Source organism: Arachis ipaensis, chromosome B08 (genome assembly GCF_000816755.2).
Source record: "Arachis ipaensis cultivar K30076 chromosome B08, Araip1.1, whole genome shotgun sequence".
NCBI lineage: Eukaryota > Viridiplantae > Streptophyta > Magnoliopsida > Fabales > Fabaceae > Arachis > Arachis ipaensis.
Genome location: NC_029792.2, coordinates 60428612 through 60449721, shown reverse-complemented (window position 1 = coordinate 60449721; position 21110 = coordinate 60428612). Strand labels below are relative to the sequence as shown.

The window sequence follows — 21110 nt, the reverse complement described above, 5'->3', positions numbered from 1 at the left end:
AGCTGACCAAAAAGTGTCCTTCTGACATGCACTACAACATTTTGGGTCTATGGCCACGGTTTTTTTGGTCACGGTAAAAAACCGTGACCATAGACCCTCTATGGTCACGGTTTTTCAGCGTGACCAAAAAAAAAAAAGCTATGGTCACGATTTTTTTGGAAAGGGTGACCATAGAGTATCTATGGTCACGGTTTTTTTAAAAAAGGGTGGCCTAAAAGGGTCTATGGTCACGGTTTTGAGGGGTGACCTAAAGGGGTCTATGGTCACGGTTTTTTACAGTGACTATAAAGGGTCTATGGTCACGGTTTTTTAAAAAAGAGTAACCTAAAAGGATCTATGGTCACGGTTTTGGAGTGTGACCTAAATGGGTCTATGGTCACGGTTTTGGGGGGTGGCCTAAAAGGGTCTATGGTCACGGTTTTGGGGGTGACCTAAAAGGGTCTATGGTCACGGTTTTTTACAGTGACCAAAAAAGGTCTATGGTCACGGTTTTTAAAAAAAGGGTGACCTAAAAGGGTCTATGGTCACGGTTTTGGGGGTGACCTAAAGGGGTCTATGGTCACGGTTTTGGGGGTGGCCTCAAAGGGTCTATGGTCACGGTTTTGGGGGTGACCTAAAGGTGTCTATGGTCACGGTTTTTTACAGTGACCTAAAAGGGTCTATGGTCACGGTTTTTCGGAAGGGTGACCTAAAAAGGTCTATGGTCACGGTTTTGGGGGGTGACCTAAAGGGGTCTATGGTCACGGTTTTGGGGGGTGACCTAAAAGAGTCTATGGTCACGGTTTTAGGAGGTGACCTAAAGGGGTCTATGATCACGATTTTTTTATATATTTTTATAATTTTAAATATTTTATATATTTGAAATTTAAAAATTTTAATAATTAAAATTTAATAAAAATTTTATGTGATTTACTTTAAAATATTAAAATTTTAAATCTAATTTTATAAATAAAAAATTAAGTTGAATATTATTAATTTTAAATTAAAAAATGATTTAGAACTTAATAATATAAAAAATGATTTAATAACTTAATAAAGGATGAAAAACTAACCCATTATCAGTGACCACTTATAATGCCAAATTCGTTTTAATTATAGTTTAAGTTTTATCCATGGTATAGTATAAGATAATTGAAACAATATACCAGTATAAAGGTGGTTAAATTTCATTAAATTTTGAATTAAAATATTTATTTAAAAATAAATTTATAAATTAATAATTAATATAATATTTTTATAAATATTAGTGTTTGACTAAAATTAATTTTTAATTTACCCTACTCCTCCTAAATTTTATTAAAATTACCTCAATACTCAATACTCAATAATGTCAATCCTAACCCTAATTTTAAAACACACATAAAACTTTAATCTCCACTGCCACTTACCATCGCCACATCGCTTCCCCTTTCTTCTAACATACCAACACACAGCAACAGAAATTAGAAGCAAGAAAAAAAAGGGAGAGATCGATCCTAGAGTGAGGCTGCGATGGGGAAGAGAGAAGAGAGGAGGGGGAACTGCTGCCGCACCGCCACCGCGTCTTGATGCCGCCGTCGTCTTCTCGGTGGAGCCGTGCGCGAGAGAGGAAGGTCGAAAGAGAGATAGTGATTCGAGAGAGAAGAGGAAGCAGCGCTGTCACCTAGCCGCCTTGCCTCCTTACTGCAGCCGAGTCACCCATTCCCGTCGCTGTTCCGGCGCCGTGGAGCCATCGCCGCCATCATCGCGAGCTGCACATCATCGCCGTTAGATCCACGTCGCGTCGCCGTGGCCGGAGCTTCTGCCACCACCGAGGAAGCTCGCGAAGGGAGAGAAGGAACCGCGAGCTAGAGGAGCCGTTGTCGTTGCCGTTGTTGCCCTGCCGCTGCCACCGTGACCGCGGGTGGAGTCCGCCGTCGAGCTGTGTGCCGCTGATGGTGGTGAACCAAACGTTGCCCTTGATGCTGGAGAAGAACACCGGAGTTGCTGTTCTGGTTCCGATTCCTCCATTTTTGAAACTGTAACCCTCTCATCCTTGTTCTGCTTCAAACTTGTTCCTCTGCCATGTTCTTGTTCTAATCATAGTCACATATATTCTTATTTTAGTTCCGCCACTTTGCTTCTAAATTTCTGTTACAACTAGTATTGGTGTCGATGCTGTTTTGGGACTGTTGTAGCTGTTGCTGGTTCTGTGTGAGCTTACTGCTGCTGCGAGATAGGTAAAAAAGGAATTTGTGGCAGTTATAGATTTCTTCGAGTTCCAGTTAATTAAGGTAGGGGATTTATTTTAAAATTAACTGTTTAAATTCATGAATGCCAATGAAGTTTAGTGAGTAACTGCAAATAATTTGTGAATGTTTTGTGTGATTAATCGATAAAAATCAACTTGGTTTTGTTGTTATGAGTGATTAATTGGCGAAATTAAGCTCTGTTTGAGGTTGTAAAAAAATGTGATTGGTGTGGTATTGAGACTGATTTTGACTTGAGGTTGTGATTTGTGAATAATGATTTAATTGTTTGAAAGTGATTAATTGCTCGAATTCTTGGTTATGCTGACTTCTTGATTTAGTTGTGGAATTGAGATTTATTTGGATATTGTTGAAAACTTGTTTGAGAATCATTGGTTACTGGATATGTTAATTTAATTTGACTGGATAATATTGTGTTGAGTGTTGAATTGATCTAGGCTTGTGCTGGGTCTGAAATTATTGTAATGATGGTTTGATTGTAACTGTTTTCTGAATAGAGAATGAGTGCTTGTTGTAAATTTTGGTTATATTATCAATAAATTTGGTCACTAAATTGAATGGGTTGAGAACCTTGCTATTCTGATTGTTGTTGAGAAGAAGTTTAGTGAATTGTGGAGATTGAGGTTGATGAACCAAAAAATTTGGTCAATTGTGAAAAAGAAGTTTAGTGAATTGTGAAGACTTTAATAGTAAGCTGTTATACTTAGGGTGAGGTTTTCTTTTTTGTTTTCCTCTCATTCTTTGTTCTCCCTTTTGGATTAAAAAATACTCCGGAAACATGTTTGTATTGAGACTTTTATGCTGAATATCTGTTTGCGCTCTGCTAAGATTTGGTTTATGATGCAGTTGATTATGCAATTTTAAGATTTCAGTAGTGTCTAGTCTTTCGGTTTATAGGACTTTCAGATTTGAAATTGTAAGCGGTGGTTTCTTTCTCCCTAATTATTGTGTTGATTTTCCAACTATATGATGCATGATCATTTCTTTATAAGTATGGCACCAAGACTGTCTTATGACAACTCATAAGGGACAATGGTTGTCATTTCCATGTCCCTCTTTAATTCGCTTGTCTTACTATTTGATTTAGATATCTCATTGCAGGTTGTTAGTCCAGAGCTTACCTTCTATAATACATCAAAAGATGTAGGTGAATTATTAAACCTGTCAAACAAACTCCTACTTGCACAGTTGGATGCATTTTGCAGGTGAACTCCTCTTCTGTTAATTGCATACATATTTTATTACTAACATTCCTTCTACTTTGACCATTTTGGAACATCGGGTGTGTTTATGAAAGCTGAAAGATTAAACTTATTTCACTAATTTTTTGGTATAAGTTTTCTTTTATATAGTAATTTATGTGATAATTAATTGTTGTTTGGACAATATAGCTGAAAAATTTAAAACAATCCCTTTGGCTGTGTGTGGTTCCAGATGTGGTCAATAAATTTAACAAAGATTGGTTATATTATCAATAAATTTAAAGTCTTCACTAAATTTGATGAACAAAGATTGGTTATATTATCAATAAATTTGGTCACTAAATTAAAGTCTTCATGCAGACTTTCTTTTTCATTTTTCTGTTGGGATAATTTAATTACTTTCATACAATTGGGTTCTAAGTTCTTGTATCTTGATGGAGATAAACTATGTAGGGAATGCTTTTTTCTTTTATCTTTTTCTTTTCGTTTCTTTTAGGATTAGTATTTGTTAATTGATTATTTTGTTTTCCTACTCTCGAATGTTCTTTACCTTCTCTTGAAATTTGTTTTGGCTTTGTTTTGTGTACAGGATAATTTTTTCGTACTGGTAAAGACAACAGGAGTTGACTAGTTTCTGCGGCACCGTTTATAACAACTTCGAATATTCTTTACTTTTTAATAAGAGACTTTATCCGATATTACATGTAATGGATAAATTGCACCTTATTTTGATTAGTGTTGTAATGGATATTTATTTTTTAATAAAATTTTTATGATTTAGATTTATTGAATTTCTCATTCTTAGATTTATTTTGTGATTATCATCATTTTGGGATGTGATTATGTTTTTAAAAAAATTAGATTTCATAAAACAAAATAGGCTATGGTCACCATTTAAAAATAGGGTGACCATAGATAAGCTATGGTCACGGCGAAAAACCGTGACCATAGATAAGGCTATGGTCACGGTTTTAAAGAGGGGTGACCATAGATAAGCTATGGCTATGGTGAAAACCGTGACCATAGATAAGGCTATGGTCACGGTTTTAAAGTGGGGTGACCATAGAGGCTATGGTCACGGCGAAAAACCGTGACCATAGATAAGGCTATGGTCACGGTTTAAGAAGGGGTGACCATAGGGGCAATGGTCACGGTGAAAACCGTGACCATAGCTAAGGCTATGGTCACGGTTTTAGAGGGGGTGACCATAGAGGCTATGGTCACGGCCAAAACCGTGACCATAGATAAGGCTATGGTCACGGTTTTAGAGAGGGGTGACCATAGAGGCTATGGTCACGGTCAAAATCGTGACCATAGATAAGGCTATGGTTACGGTTTTAAGGAGGGGTGACTATAGAAGCTATGGTCACGGTCAAAACTGTGACCATAGATAAGGCTATGGTCACGGTTTTTACGCGTGACCATAGATTAACCTATGGTCACGGTGAAAAAATGTGGCCTAAAGTATTAGATTTTGAAAATTGAAACCGTGACCATAGAAACCGTGACCATAGATAAAAAAACCGTGACCATAGACCTATGGCCACGAGAGAATAGGCCACGGTAAAAAACCGTGACCATAGGTCTAAAACTGTGACCATAGATCTATGGTCACCCTTTTTACTAGCTATGGTCACGGTTTTTTACCGTGACCATAGGCCTTTTTTTTTGTAGTGATGCTTTCAGAATGGACCATCCTGGATATATTCTATGATGGTTTATCTGAGCTATCAAAGATGTCATTGGATACTTCTGCAGGTGGATCCATTCACCTAAAGAAAATGCCTGCAGAAGCTCAAGAACTCATTGACATGGTTGCTAATAACCAGTTCATGTACACTTCTGAGAGGAATCCTGTGAGTAATGGGACGCCTATGAAGAAGGGAGTTCTTGAAGTTGATACTCTGAATGCCATATTGGCTCAGAATAAAATATTGACTCAGCAAGTCAATATGATTTCTCAGAGTCTGAATGGAATGTAAGCTGCATCCAACAGTACTCAAGAGGCATCTTCTAAGGAAGAAGCTTATGATCCTGAGAACCCTGCAATAGTAGAGTTAAAATACATGGGTGAACCATATGGAAACACTTATAATCCATCATGGAGAAATCATCCAAATCTCTCATAGAAGGATCAAAGGCCTCAACAAGGCTTTAATAATGGTGGAAGAAATAGGTTTAACAATAGTAAACCTTTTCCATCATCCGCTCAGCAACAGATAGAGAACTCTGAACAAAACACCTCTAATTTAGCAAACTTAGTCTCTGATCTATCCAAGGCCACTGTAAGTTTCATGAATAAAAGAAGGTCTTCCATTAGAAATTTAGAAGCACAAGTGGGCCAGCTGAGTAAAAGGATCACTGAAATCCCTCCTAGTACTCTCCCAAGCAATACAGAAGAGAATCCAAAAGGAGAGTGCAAGGCCATTGATATAAGCACCATGGCCGAACCTGTAAGGGAAGGAGAGGACGTGAATCCCAAGAAGGAAAACCTCCTGGGACGTCCAGTGATCAATAAGGAGCTTCCCTCTGAGGAACCAAAGTACTCTGAGGCTCATCTAGAGACCATAGAGATTCCATTGAACCTCCTTATGCCATTCATGAGCTCTGATGAGTATTCCTCTTCTGAAGAGAATGAGGATGTATGGAGAGGAAGCAAAAAAAGCTTCTCTCAAAGCAGAGTCAACCAAAACCTCCATATCCAAACTCTAAGTTTGGTGTTGGGAGGTCTCAACAAGGCTCTGCACATCTGTGAGGCTCCATGAGAGCCCACTGTCAAGCTATTGACATTAAAAAAGCGCTTGTTGGGAGGCAACCCAATTTTTATTTATCTAACTATATTTTTCTTAGTTATATGTCTTTATAGGTTCATGATCATGTGGAGTCACAAAAAAAATACAAAAATTAAAAACGGAATCAAAAACAGCAGAAGAAAAATCACACCCTGGAGGAAGCATCTGCCTGGCGTTCAACGCCAGAACAGAGCATGGTTCTGGCGCTGAACACCCAAAATGGGTAGTATCTGGGCGCTGAACGCCCAAAATGGGTATCATCTGGGCGCTGAACGCCAGAATTGCATCCTGGAGAAGAGCTGGCGCTGAATGCCCAGAACAAGCATGGTTCTGGCGTTCAACACTAAAAATGGGCAACAAATGGGCATTGAACACCCAAAATGAGCACCAACCTGGCGCTGAACGCCCAGAGTTGTGTGCAAGGGCATTTTGCATGCCTAAATTGGTGCAGGGATGTAAATGCCTTGACACCTCAAGATCTGTGGACCTCACAAGATCATCTCAGGATCTGTGGACCCCATAGGATCCCCACCTTCCTTCCTCATAATCCTAGTTTTTTCCACCTCTTCTTCTTCATCTATTCCTTCTTCTTTTGCTCGAGGGTGAGCAACATTCTAAGTTCGGTGTGGTAAAACAATTATGTAAAGGATCTATAGCTCAGTGGTAGAACATGTGGCTGCAAATCAAGAGATCCCTGAGACACCTCAGGGGATGCACTTCCCTCCACATAAATATTGGGAGCAAATCAACACCTCCCTTCTCTTCTTTTTATCCTATTTGGTTTTCAGTTGCTTGGAGACAAGCAACAATTTAAGTTTGGTGTTGTGATGAGCGGATAATTTATACGCGTTTTGACATTGTTTTTAGTATGTTTTTAGTAGGATCTAGTTACTTTTAGGAATGTTTTCATTAGTTTTTATGTTAAATTCACATTTCTGGACTTTACTATGAGTTTGTGTGTTTTTCTATGATTTTAGGTATTTTCTGGCTGAAATTGAGGGACCTGAGCAAAAATCAGATTCAGAGGTTGAAGAAGGACTGCTGATGCTGTTGGATTCTGACCTCCCTGCACTCAAAGTGGATTTTCCGGAGCTACAGAACTCGAAATGGCGTGCTTCCAATTGCGTTGGAAAGTAGACCTCCAGGGCTTTCCAAAAATATATAATAGTCCATACTTTGCTCGAGGATAGACGACGTCAACTGGCGTTCAACGCCAGCTCTCTGCCCAATTCTGGAGTTCAGCGCCAGAAATGGATCAAGAACCAGAGTTGAACGCCAGAAATGGATCAAAACCTGGCGTTCAACTCCACAAATGGCCTCTGCACGTAGAAAGTTAAAGCTCAGCCCAAGCACACACCAAGTGGGCCCCGAAAGTGGATTTATGCATCAATTACTTACTTCTGTAAACCCTAGTAGCTAGTTTATTATAAATAGGACCTTTTACTATTGTATTAGACATCCTGGATTGTATTTTGATCCTGTGATCACGTTTTGGGGGCTGCCCTCTCGGCCATGCCTGGACCTTTCACTTATGTATTTTCAACGGTAGAGTTTCTACACTCCATAGATTAAGGTGTGGAGCTCTGCTGTTCCTTAAAGATTAATGCAAAGTACTACTGTTTTCTATTCAATTCAACTTATTCCACTTCTAAGATATTCATTCGCACTTCAACCTGAATGTGATGAATGTGACAATCATCATCATTCCCTATGAACGCGTGCCTGACAGCCACTCGCGTTCTACCTTCGATTGAATGAGTATCTCTTAGATTACTAATACAGGGGACCGAGTTCGAGATATTGGGATCTTCGTGGTATAAGCTAGATTGATGGCGGCATTCATGAGAATCCGGAAAGTCTAAACCTTGTCTGTGGTATTCCGAGTAGGATTCAATGATTGAATGACTGTGACGAGCTTCAAACTCACCGTGACAGGGCATTTGGATCATTTTCCCGAGAGAAGATCGAAAGTAGCCATTGACAATGGTGATGCATTACATAAAGCCAGCCATGGAAAGGAGTAAGACTGATTGGATGAAGATAGCAGGAAAGCAAAGGTTCAGAGGAACGAAAGCATCTCTATTCGCTTATCTGAAATTCTCACCAATGATTTACATAAGTATTTTTATCCCTATTTTATTAATTATTTTCGAAAACCCCATTACTATTTTATATCCACCTGACTGAGATTTACAAGGTGACCATAGCTTGCTTCATACCAACAATCTCCGTGGGATTCGACCCTTACTCACATAAGGTATTACTTGGACGACCCAGTGCACTTGCTGGTTAGTTGTGCGAAGTTGTGAACCATGGTATTGGCATCATGTTTTTGGCGCCATTACCAGGGAAAGAAAGAGCAATGAATTTTACATAATTAAAGTGTAATCACAATTTCTGCGCACCAATGACAGAAAGCTATCATCTAGAGTCTTTGAACCAGGATAGAAGGTTCTGCTGTTTAACTCTAGACTCAGGCTATTCCCTGGGAAACTGAAATCCCGGTGGAGGGACCATATGTGATTACAAGTGTGTCACCATATGGCTATGTGGAGCTTCAAGACTTCGATTCTAATAAGAAGTTCATTGTTAATGGACAGAGAATCAAGCATTATCTTGAAGGCAATGTTGAGCAAGAGTGCTCAAGGCTGAGGCTAGATTAAAAGCTCAGCAAGGTCCAGCTAAAGACAATAAAGAGGCGCTTGCTGGGAGGCAACCAAGTCATTAGCAAAACTTTTTCTTATTTATTTTTTTTATTATTATTATACAAGTTTAATATAAATAATCTTCAAGGTAAAGAATCAATTGCATAATTTCACAGGGTTGCAGAAGGATTCAGAATACAAAACAGCAAAAAGAAGCTCACTAGTGCGAAAAAAAAAGCCAGTAAGAGCTGTTTTGGGCGTTCAATGCCCAAAAGGAGCATCTATTGGGTGTTTAACGCCAGTAGAGATAGCCATCTGGGCGTTAAACACCAGAAAGAAGCAGCTTCTGGGCGTTTAACGCCAGATTTACAGCATCCTGGGCGTTTAGAAAAACGCCCAGTGACAAAGGAGTTTCTGGCGTTTAACGCCAGCTAGAAGCAACAGCTGGACGTTAAACGCCCAGACCAAGCACCAACTGGGCGTTAAACGCCCAAAACATGTAACAGTTGGGCATTTGACGCCAGGATTGTGGGGAGTAGGTAATTTCATTTTCACTTCAAATTTTTTCCATTTTTCCTGTTTCAATGCATGATTTCTTGCATAAACATATTACAAATCCTAATTTTTTCAAATCCTTTTTCAAAAATATCAAATGTATCTTAACTCTAAACATAAACCTTTTTTTTAAATCCCCTTCAACTTCTTTTCAAATCTTTTTCAAAACAAACCTATCTCTTTTCCTTCTCAAATTTTTTCAACTCATCAATATCTTTTTCAAAACATAGCTATCTGTTTAAAATATCTTTCACATTATTCATATCTTTTAAATTTTAAAGTGCATCATGTTCCTATCATACTCATCTTTTACAAATCATATCTTTTATCATATCTTCTTCAAAATTTTCGAAAACCCACCCCCTTCCCTTTAAATCCTAGTTCGGCCTCCCCCCTACCACCTTCACAATTCGATCTTGGCTCTCCTAATATCCCTTCTCTTTACTTTCTTTTGCTTGAGGACAAGCAAACCTCTAAGTTTGGTGTGTCTATCCGTGATCACTAAGCCAATACCCACTAAGATCATGGCTCCTAAGGGAAAACAAACCAACTTAAGAGGCAAGAAAGAGAATATTCCAAAACCACTTTGGAATCAAGGAAGTTCTTAACCAAAGAACGTTCAGACCATTACTACAAAATAATGGGTCTAAGGTCAGTGATCCCGGAAGTTAAATTCGATCTGAAAGAAGACGAATATCCGGAGATCCAAGAGCAAATTCGAAACAGAAGCTGGGAAGTCCTAGCTAATCCTGAAACAAAGGTGGGAAGAAACATGGTTCAGGAATTCTACGCAAATCTGTGGCAGACAGACAGGCAGAAAATAGTGGGAACCGCATTCTATGACTATAGAACTCTGGTCAGAGGGAAGATTGTTCACACCCACCCTGACAAAATAAGGGAGATCTTCAAGTTGCCTCAACTGAAAGATGACCCAGACTCCTTTAATAGGAGAATGATGAGACCAAACCTGAGCTTGGACAAAATCCTAGAGGACATATGCCTCCCTGGAGCCAAATGGACAACCAACACAAAGGGTGCCCCAAACCAACTCAAAAGAGGAATCTCAAACCAGTCGCCAGAGGCTGGCTGGACTTCATTGGGCGCTCTATACTGCCCACTAGCAACCACTCTGAGGTCACCATCAGAAGAGCAGTGATGATTCATTGCATTATGCTGGAAAAAGAAGTGGAAGTTCATCAGCTAATTTCTAGTGAGCTTTATAAAATTGCAAACAAGAACTCCAAAGATGCCAGATTGGCTTATCCAAGCTTGGTGTCTCTGTTATGTAAAGATGCTGGGGTAAAAATGGGACTAGATGAGTATATCCCAGTTGAGCAACCAATCACCAAAAAGTCTATGGAAGGACAACAAGTGCAGGACGACCCCATCAAGAGGAGAGCACAGGAGTTCCTCCCGGAAATCCCTCAAATTGAATACTGGGAGTGCCTAGAAGCATCTGTCACCAAGTTGCAAGAAGTTGTAGATCAACTGAAGGAAGAACAACAAAATCAAAATAGCATGATCTGCAAACTGCTTAGAGAACAAGAAGAGCAAGGGCGTGAACTGAAGGAACTGAAGCGCCAGAAGCTATCTCTTGAAGGGCCAAGCACTCCACAGACTAAAGAGGCATCCACCTCCCAAATTCAAGGTTGTTGAGTTCTAATCTTAACCTTAACTCTGTGATAATTATTCTTATTAGAAATTTACCTTAGAAGTCATATATGAGTAGTAGTAATTAGTATATCTATTTTGATTTTATCTCTAATTAAGCTATAATTTATTTTTCTCATCATCATCAAACATGAATAAAATAGCAGATTTTTAGAATAAGGAGGCAATAATTTTTTTTCGAGTTTTTAATAAGGAAAATTCTAATTATTTATATGTGGTGGCAATGCCTTTTGCCTTCTGAATGAATGCCTGAACAGTGCATGTTTTTGATATTGAATTTTATGAATGTTAAAATTGTTGGCTCCTAAAAGAATGATGAACAAGAGAAATGTTATTGATAATCTAAAAAATCATAAAATTGATTCTTGAAGCAAGAAAAAGCAGTGAATACAAAAGCTTGCGAAAAAAAAAGAGAAGCAAGCAGAAAAAAAGCCAATAGCCCTTAAAACCAAAAGGCAAGGGTAATAAAAAGGGATCCAAAGCTTTGGGCATCAGTGGATAGGAGGGCCTAAAGGAATAAAATCCTAGCCTAAGCGGCTGAACCAAGCTGTCCCTAACCATGTGCTTGTGGCATGCAGGTCCAAGTGAAAAGCTTGAGACTGAGTAGTTAAAGTCGTGATCCAAAGCAAAAGAGTGTGCTTAAGAACTCTGGACACCTCTAATTGGGGACTCTAGCAAATCTAAGTCACAATCTGAAAAGGTTCACCCAGTTATGTGTCTGTGGCATTGATGTATCTGGTGGTAATACTGGAAAACAAAGTGCTTAGGGCCACGGCCAAGACTCATAAAGTAGCTGTGTTCAAGAATCAACATACTAAACTAGGAGAATCAATAATACTATCTGAATTCTGAGTTCCTATGGATGCCAGTCATTCTGAATTTCAAGGGATAAAGTGAGATGCCAAAACTGTTCGGAAGCAAAAAGCTACTAGTCCCGCTCATCTAATTAGAATCTGAGCTTCACTTAAAACTCTGAGATATTATTGCTTATTGCTTTCTTTTTATCCTATTTTATTTGTCTAGTTGCTTGGGGACAAGCAACAGTTTAAGTTTGGTGTTGTGATGAGCGGATATTTTATACGCTTTTTGGGGCTAATTTCATGTAGTTTCTAGTATGTTTTAGTTAGTTTTTAGTATATTTTTATTAGTTTCTAGGAAAAATTCATATTTCTAGACTTTACTATGAGTTTATGTGTTTTTCTGTAATTTCAGGTATTTTCTGGCTGAAATTGAGGGAGCTGAGCAAAAATCTGATTCAGGCTGAAAAAGGACTGCTGATGCTGTTGGATTCTGACCTCCTTGCACTCGAAATGGATTTTTTGGAGCTACAAGAGTCCAATTGGTGCGATCTCAATTGGGTTGGAAAGTAGACATCCAGGGCTTTCCATCAATATATAATAATCTATACTTTGTTCGAGGATAGATGACGTAAACTGGTGTTCAACGCCAGTTCCATGTTGCATTCTGGCGTTAAACGCCAGAAACAGGTTACAAGTTGGAGTTAAACACCAGAAACAGATTACAACCTGGCGTTTAACTCTAGAAACAGCCTAGGCACGTGTAAAGCTCAAGTCTCAGCCCTAGCACACACCAAGTGGGCCCCAGAAGTGGATTTCTGCACTATCTATCTTAGTTTACTCATTTTTTGTAAACCAAGGTTACTAGTTTATTATTTAAACAACTTTTAGATATTTATTTTGTACCTCATGATATTTTTAGATCTAAACTTTGTACTCTTTGACGGCATGAGTCTCTAAACTCCATTTTTGGGGGGTGAGGAGCTCTGCTGTGTCTCGATGAATTAATGCAATTATTTCTGTTTTGTATTCAAACACGCTTGTTTCTATCTAAGATGTTCATTCGCACTTCAATATGATGGATGTGATGATCCATGACATTTATCATCATTCTCAACCTATGAACGCGTGACTGACAACCACCTCCGTTCTACCTTCGATTGAATGAGTATCTCTTGGATTCCTTAATTAGAATCGTCGTGGTATAAGCTAGAATCCATTGGCAGCATTCTTGAGAATCCGGAAAGTCTAAACCTTGTCTGTGGTATTCCGAGTAGGATTCAGGGATTGAATGACTGTGACGAGCTTCAAACTCACAAGGGTTGGGCGTAGTGACAGACGCAAAAAGGATCAATGGATCCTATTCCAGCATGAGTGAGAACCGACAGATGATTAGCCGTGCGGTGATAGCGCACCTGGACCATTTTCACTGAGAGGATGGATGGTAGCCATTGACAACGGTGATCCACCAACACACAGCTTGCCATAGGAGGAACCTTGCGTGCGTGAAGAAGAAGACAGGGGGAAAGCAGAGATTCAGAGGAAAAAGCATCTCCAAAACTCCAATATATTCTCCATTACTGCATAACAAGTATTTAATTCATGCTCTTTTGTTTTTTTCGCAATCCAAACTAATAATTATAATTGATTTCCTGACTAAGAAATACAGAATAACCATAGCTTGCTTCAAGCCGACAATCTCCGTGGGATCGACCGTTACTCACGTAAGGTATTACTTGGACGACCCAGTGCACTTGCTGGTTAGTGGTACGAGTTATGAAAAGTGTGAATTACGATTCGTGCACCAATGCTGTTTTTGATTCCGATTTGATTCTGTAGTTATTTTTATGACTTCACATGATCATCAACCTAAAGAAAATATAAAATAACAATGGAAAGCAAATATATAAATATAATTAATTAACATTGAGTTGCCTCCCAATAAGTGCTTCTTTAATGTCAATAGCTTGATAGTGAGCTCTTAGAGAGCTTCACAGAGACTCAGAGCTTAATGGTGGCCTCCCAACACCAAACTTAGAAGTTGAGTGTGGGGGCTCTGTTTGACTCTGTATTGAAAGAAGCTTTCCATGCTTCCTCTCCATGGTTACAGAAGAAGATCCTTGAGCCTTAAACACAAGGTAGTCCTCATTCAATTGAAGGACTAACTCTCCTCTGTCCACATCAGTCACAGCTTTTGCTGTGGCTAGGAAGGGTCCTCCAAGGATGATAGATTCATCCTCATCATTCCCAGTGTCTAGGATTATGAAATCATCAGGGATGTAAAGGCCTTCAACCTTCACTAAGACATCCTCTACAAGTCCATAAGCCTGTTTTCTTGATTTGTGTGCCAATTCTAGTGAGAATCTAGCAGCTTGTACCTCAAAGATTCCTAGTTTCTCCATTACAGAGAGTGGCATGAGGTTTATTTCTGACCCCAGGTCACACAGAGCCTTCTCAAAGGTCATGGTGCCTATGGTACAAGGTATTAAAAACTTTTCGGGATCCGGTTTCTTCTGAGGTAATTTCAGTTGCCCCAAAGCATTCAGTTCATTGATGAGCAATGGAGGTTCATCCTCCCAAGTCTTATTACCAAATAACTTGGCATTCAGCTTCATGATTTCTCCTAGATATTGAGCAACTTGCTCTTCAATAATATCTTCATCCTCTTCAGAGTAAGAATACTCATCAGAGCTCATGAATAGCAACAGTAAGTTCAGTGGAATCTCCATGGTCTCTGTATGAGACTCATATTCCTTTGGTTCCTCATTAGGGAACTCCTTAGTGGCCAGTGGACGTCCATTGAGGTATTCCTCACTGGAAATCACTACCTTTTCCTCCTCTACAGGTTCGGCCATGTTGGACGTATTGGTGGCCTTGCACTCTCTTTTTGGATTCTCTTCTGTATTGCTTGGGAGAGAACTTGGGGGGAGTTCAGTAACTCTTTTACTCAGCTGACCCACTTGTGCCTCCAAATTTCTAATGGAGGACCTTGTTTCAGTCATGAAACTGTGAGTGGTCTTAGATCAGAGATTATGGTTGCTAAGTCAGAGAGGCTCTGCTTAGAATTCTCTGTCTATTGCTAAGAAGATGATGGAAAAAGTTTGCTATTGCCAAACCTATTTCTCCCACCATTATTATTATTGAAGCCTTGTTGAGGCTTCTGTTGATCCTTCCATGAGAGATTAGGATGATTCCTCCATGAAGAATTGTAAGTGTTTCCATAGGATTCTCCCATGTAATTTACTTCTTCCATTCCAGGATTCTCAAGGTCATAAGCTTCTTCTTCAGAGGAGTCTTCTTTAGTACTGTCGGATGCAGCTTGCATTCCAGTCAGACTCTGAGAAATCATATTGACTTGCTGAGTCAATATTTTATTCTGAGCCAATATGGTATTCAGAGTGTCAATCTCAAGAACTCCTTTCTTCTAAGTCATCCCATTATTCACAAGATTTCTTTTAGAAGTGTACATGAATTGGTTATTTGCAACCATTTCAATGAGTTCCTGGGCTTCTTTAGGCGTCTTCTTCAGATGAAGAGATCCACCAGCAGAGTGGTCCAATGACATCTTAGACAATTCAGACAGACCATCATAGAATATACATAAGATGCTCCATTCTGAAAGCATGTCAGAAGGACACCTTCTGATCAATTGCTTGTATCTTTCCCAAGCTTCATAGAGGGATTCACCTTCCTTCTGTCTGAAGGTTTAGACTTCCACTCTAAGCTTGCTCAACTTTTGAGGTGGAAAGAACTTGGCTAAGAAAGCATTGACCAGCTTTTCCCAAGAGTTCAGGCTTTCTTTAGGTTGTGAGTCTAACCATATCCTAGCTCTGTCTCTTACAGCAAATGGGAAAAGCATAAGTTTGTAGACCTCAGAATTATTGGTCTTAACAGTATCACAGATTTGCAAGAATTCAGCTAAGAACTGATGAGGATCTTCTGATGGAAGTCCATGAAACTTGCAATTATATGCCATTAGAGAAACTAATTGAGGATTAAGCTCAAAATTGTTTGCTCCAATTGCAGGAATTAAGATGCTTCTTCCATAGAAGTCAGAAGATGGTGCAGTAAAGTCACCAAGCATCTTCCTTGCATCTCCACCATTGTTGTTGTTTTCGGCTGCCATGTCTTCTTCTTTTTTAAAAATTTCTGCAAGGTCTTCTCCAGAGAGTTGTGCTTTAGCTTCGCTTAGCTCCCTCTTCAGGGTCCTTTCAGGTTCAGGATCAGCTTCAACAAGAATGTCTTTATCCTTGTTCCTGCTCATATGAAAAAGAAGATAACAGAAAAGAAGAGGAATCCTCTATGTCACAGTATAGAGATTTCTTTATGTGAGTAGAAGAATAGAAGAATGAGGTTAGAGAGGAGAGAGAGGAATAAGAAGAATTCGAACACAGAGAGATGGAGAGGGTTCGAATTTTAAGAAGAGAAGTGTTAGTAAATAAATAAAATAAATAGAAAGAGATAAGAGGGAGAAGAAATTCGAATTTTAATTATAAGAAAAGAAAAATATTTTTGTTTTTATTTTAATTAATAGTTAGAATTCGAAATTATTAAAAGAAATAAAATAAATTAGAATTTAAAACAATTAGTTAATAAAAAAGATTTTTGAAAAAGATGTTAATTATTTTCGAAAATTAGAGAGAGAAATAGTTAGGTAGTTTTGAAAAAGATAAGAAATAATAAACAATCAAACAAAAAAATCAAGTGGTTAATTGAAAAAGATTTAAAAATCAATTTTGAAAAGATAAGAAGTTAGAAAAAGATTTGAAATTAAATTTTGAAAAGATATGATTGAAATTTATTTTGAAAAAGATTTGAAAAGAAAATTAAAAAGATTTTATTTTTGAATTTAAACTTGATGACTTGACTAACAAGAAACTAAAAGATATGATTCTTAGAATTTAAAGATTGAACCTTTCTTACTAGACAAGTAACAACTTGAAATTTTTGAATCAAAACATTAAATGTTAGCAATAAATTCGAAAATATGAAATAAAAATAAGAAAAAGATTTTGAAAATCAATTTTAAAGTTTTCGAAAATATTAAGAAGGGAAATGAAAAAGATTTGAAAAGATAGAATTTTTAAATTGAAATTTTGACTTGACTAATAAGAAATAACTAAATTTTAAAACTTTTTGACTAAATCAACCCAAAATTTCGAAATTTATGAGAAGAATAAAGGAAAGATATTTTTTTTATTTTTGAATTTTTAATGAGGAGAGAGAAAAACATCTAAATGACACATGACATAAAAATTATGAATCAAAACAAGAGAAATATGCAATAACACTTTGAATGTCAAGATGAACACCAAGAACACTTTGAAGATCATGATGAACATCAAGAACATGTTTTTGAAAATTTTGAGAAAAGAAAAACATGCAAGACACCAAACTTAAAAATTTTTAAACTTTAGACACTAAGAATTCAAAAATACATATGAAAAAACAAGAAAAGACACAAAATACGAAAATATAAAGATCAAACAAAGAAAATCCTCAAGAACAACTTGAAGATCATGAAGAACACATGCATGAATTTTCAAAAATTTAAAGAAAAACAAAAAAGATGCAGTTGACATAAAGCTTAAAATCTGACACTAGACTCAAAAAATAAACACAAAATTTTTGGTTTTTATGGTTTTATTGATTTTTTTTTGTATTTTTTGAAAATTATGTTGGAAAAAGAAAATAAAGATATTCAAAATTTTTAATAAGAATTCCAGGATTCCGGTAATGTTAGTCTAAAGGTTTGGTCCAAAAGATTAGACATGGCCAATGGCCAGCCAAGCTTCAGCATACAAATATAGACATGTCCTTTCTACAATGGAAAGTAGAAACCTCGGTCCAAAAGATCAGACATGCCTTAACAGCCAGCCAGGTTCCAACATATTCCATGAATCTCTAGAATTCATTCTTAAAAACTCTGAAGAACACATTTTTAAAATAAATTTTAAAAACTTGGTGCACGGAGTTTTGATTCACACTTTTCACAACCCCGCACAACTAACCAGCAAGTGCACTGGATCATCCAAGTAATACCTTACGTGAGTAAGGGTCGATCCCATGGAGACTGTCGGCTTGAAGCAAGCTATGGTCATCTTGTAAATCTCAGTCAGGTGGATTCAAATGGTTATGATATTCTGATAAATAAAAGATAAATAAAACATAAAATAAAATAAAGTTACTTATGTAATTCATTGGTGAGAATTTCAGATAAGCGTTTGGAGATGCTTTGTTGCTTCTGAACCTCTGCTTTCCTATTGCCTTCTTCCAACCATGCGTGCTCCCTTCCATGGAAAGCTGTATGATCCTCTCGGATGAAAAATACCAGGTAAGATCTCTGCACGGCTAATCAACTGTCGGATTTCTCATCTCGGATGAAAAATATCATGTACAGCTACCGCACAGCTAATCATCTGTCGGTTTCCGCTAGCGTCGGAATAGGACCCTTGTCCTTTTGCACACTGTCACTGCGCCCAACATTCGCAGGTTTGAAGCTCGTCACAGTCATCCCTTCCCAGATCCTACTCGGAATACCACAGACAAGGTTTAGACTTTCCAAATCCTAGGAATGCTACCAATTGGTTCTAACCTATATCACGAAGATACTAATCTCACGGACTCAGTCCGTGTATTAGATACCCAAGAGAATATACTTCGGCTGTCGTCTAATGACTACGTTGAACATCATGTAGACCGCTTGTGGTTGTCAGGCACGCGGATCTTGGCTAAGCGAGTAACGAAGATAGTGGGTGATTGTCACAGGTCACCCCTTCATTTTGACTTAACTGAATTAAGTACGAGAGTATATCTTGGAGAAGAAGTAGGCATGAATTGAAAGAAAAACAATAGTACTTGCATTAATTCATGAAGAACAGCAGAGCTCCACACCTTAATCTATGGGGTGTAGAAACTCCACCGTAGAAAATACATAAGTGAAAATAGTCTAGGCATGGCCATGAGGCCAGCCTCCAAAGGAGGTTCCAAGATGTAAAAAGTTACATATGATCAAAAGATGGTCAAAAGACCTAACATAAATCTCTAAAAGTAGTTTTTATACTAAACTAGTAACCTAGGGTTACAGAAAATGAGTAACTGAGTGCAGATAGTGCAGAAATCCACTTTCGGGGCCCACTTGGTGTGTGCTTGCGCTGAGCATTGAAGCTTTAATGTGCATAGGCTGTTTTTGGAGTTAAACGCCAGCTTGGGTGCCAGTTTGGGCGTTTAACTCCAATTCTGGTGCCAGTTTGGGCGTTTTACGCCAGGAAGTTTTATGCTGGCTTTGGTCACCACTTTGGGCCATCAAATCTCGAGCAAAGCATAGACTATTATATATTTCTGGAAAGCCCAAGATGTCTACTTTCCAACGCAATTAAGAGCACACCAATTAAATATCTGTAGCTTCAGAAAATCTACTTCGAGTGCAGGAGGGTCATAATCCAACAGCATTTGCAGTCCTTTTTCAGCCTTTGAATCAGATTTTTGCTCAGGTCCCTCAATTTCAGCCAGAAAATACCTGAAATCACAGAAAAATACACAAACTCATAGTAAAGTCTAGAAATGTGATTTTTGAATAAAAACTAATAAAAATATAATAAAAAGTGACTAAAACATACTAAAAACTATGTAAAAATAATGCCAAAAAGGGTATAAATTATCCGCTCATCCGAATTCAAAACTTCTTCAAAAAGGTTCAAAACAAAACTCCAAGAGTATACTTGAAATCACCACCTCACAAGAATCATTCAAGAAGATTAAGATACGCTAAAAAGGAATTCAACTCATCAATAGCAAACTCGCAAGGAGGACTCTTCGACTAAAGAACTCTAGTAAAAACAATAAGAGGATAAACGATGCATTAAATTGGAACAAAATCAAGCTAACTCAGATAAGAATGAGATTCACAAGAGAAGGTAAACTAAGATTAATGATAATGATCACAAGATGTAAAAGAATAATTAAAAACAAAATTAAGTATAACATCCATAGAAATGAAAAGTTTAAGAAGGAATTGGTCCGTTCTTAAAAAAAAAGATATGAGTCCAATATTTTCAAAAGAACAATAATTGCATAAGTAATGTGTTATGCTAAACCAAATCCAAATTAAAATAATTTAGGTGAAGTTTGTCAAACGAAGTTCAACTGGAATAAAGGCGAAAATCCTTTCTTTCAAAATTTTTTTAGAAATACCTAAGTACATAATCAAGTAAAGATATGCATAGAAACTGTAGTAAAGTTGTTAGAAAATAAAGTTGTATTTAAAGTAAGTATATCCCTGTAAAGCAGTAAAAGAACAGGCGATGTATTAGAAATAAATAGTTTTTTTTAAAACTGTATAAGGAATTTTCAAAGTTTTATATAGAGAAGTGTATATCGACTCAAAAGCGATTTTATAAAAATTTGAAAAATGGTTTTAAATACAATCAAATAAGGGAAAAACAATCACAATTTCTTTAAAAAAATGGACTCGGAATAAGAACTTAAAAATATACTGCATCAAAATAAGTTCAAAGTTATGTCAAAGAATACCTGAATCAAGAAGAAGAGTTTAAACAGAGAAAGATAGACACACAAAGAATTTCAAACAGGCATATGCAATTAGGATCAAACAAAAATGCATATGAACAGAGGAATAGAGTTAGAAAAATCAAACTACTATCTAAAAGAAAAGGCAACAAGAACTTCATGATAGGCTAGAAAAGAACAAGTCACATGACTCCAACAGAATTCAAGACACATAACTGAGTAACCTCGAAAAATAGTTTCTAACAATTCCCAAAACCCACGACTCGCGTTATCTATAACTTGTATATCGTTTATGACTACCCATTAGTACTTCCATATACATAATCCACTAGTTTTAAGCCGGCCAAACTTAATACCAGGAAGTATGCAATGCAAGGCTAACAACATTAATCAATAGACCGTCATGTGCATAAAGCTCTAATTCTCATTATTCAAACAAGACTACTATATGATAGACGCTCAGAGTATGCAATTAAAGCATAGTCAGTCCATTCCTCAGGCTCTACAGGAAAGACTGCTCTGATACCACAAATGTAACATCCTCACTATTAGAATTTCATGCTTTCGGCTGTGCTACTCTGATAGCTTGGATATTACGACGACCCTAAACATATTTAATACTAAAATAGGAGCCTGTTTAAAACTTAAAACTGCGTAACCTTTCAAAAACACTTTTCATTAAATATATATA

At 37.5% G+C, this 21110-nt stretch overlaps 1 long non-coding RNA gene across 2 annotated transcripts; it reads left to right on the top strand.

Annotated features, from left to right (window-relative positions):
- LOC107614233 lies at positions 1352-4212 on the top strand. 2 transcript variants are annotated; one of them, XR_002352466.1, is made up of 4 exons: positions 1352-1999; positions 2086-2252; positions 3316-3433; positions 4020-4212. It is a non-coding gene; the product is annotated as an uncharacterized LOC107614233 (long non-coding RNA). The 2 variants fall into 2 exon arrangements; XR_001614339.2 differs by having other exon boundaries at positions 1353-1999; positions 3330-3433; positions 4020-4208.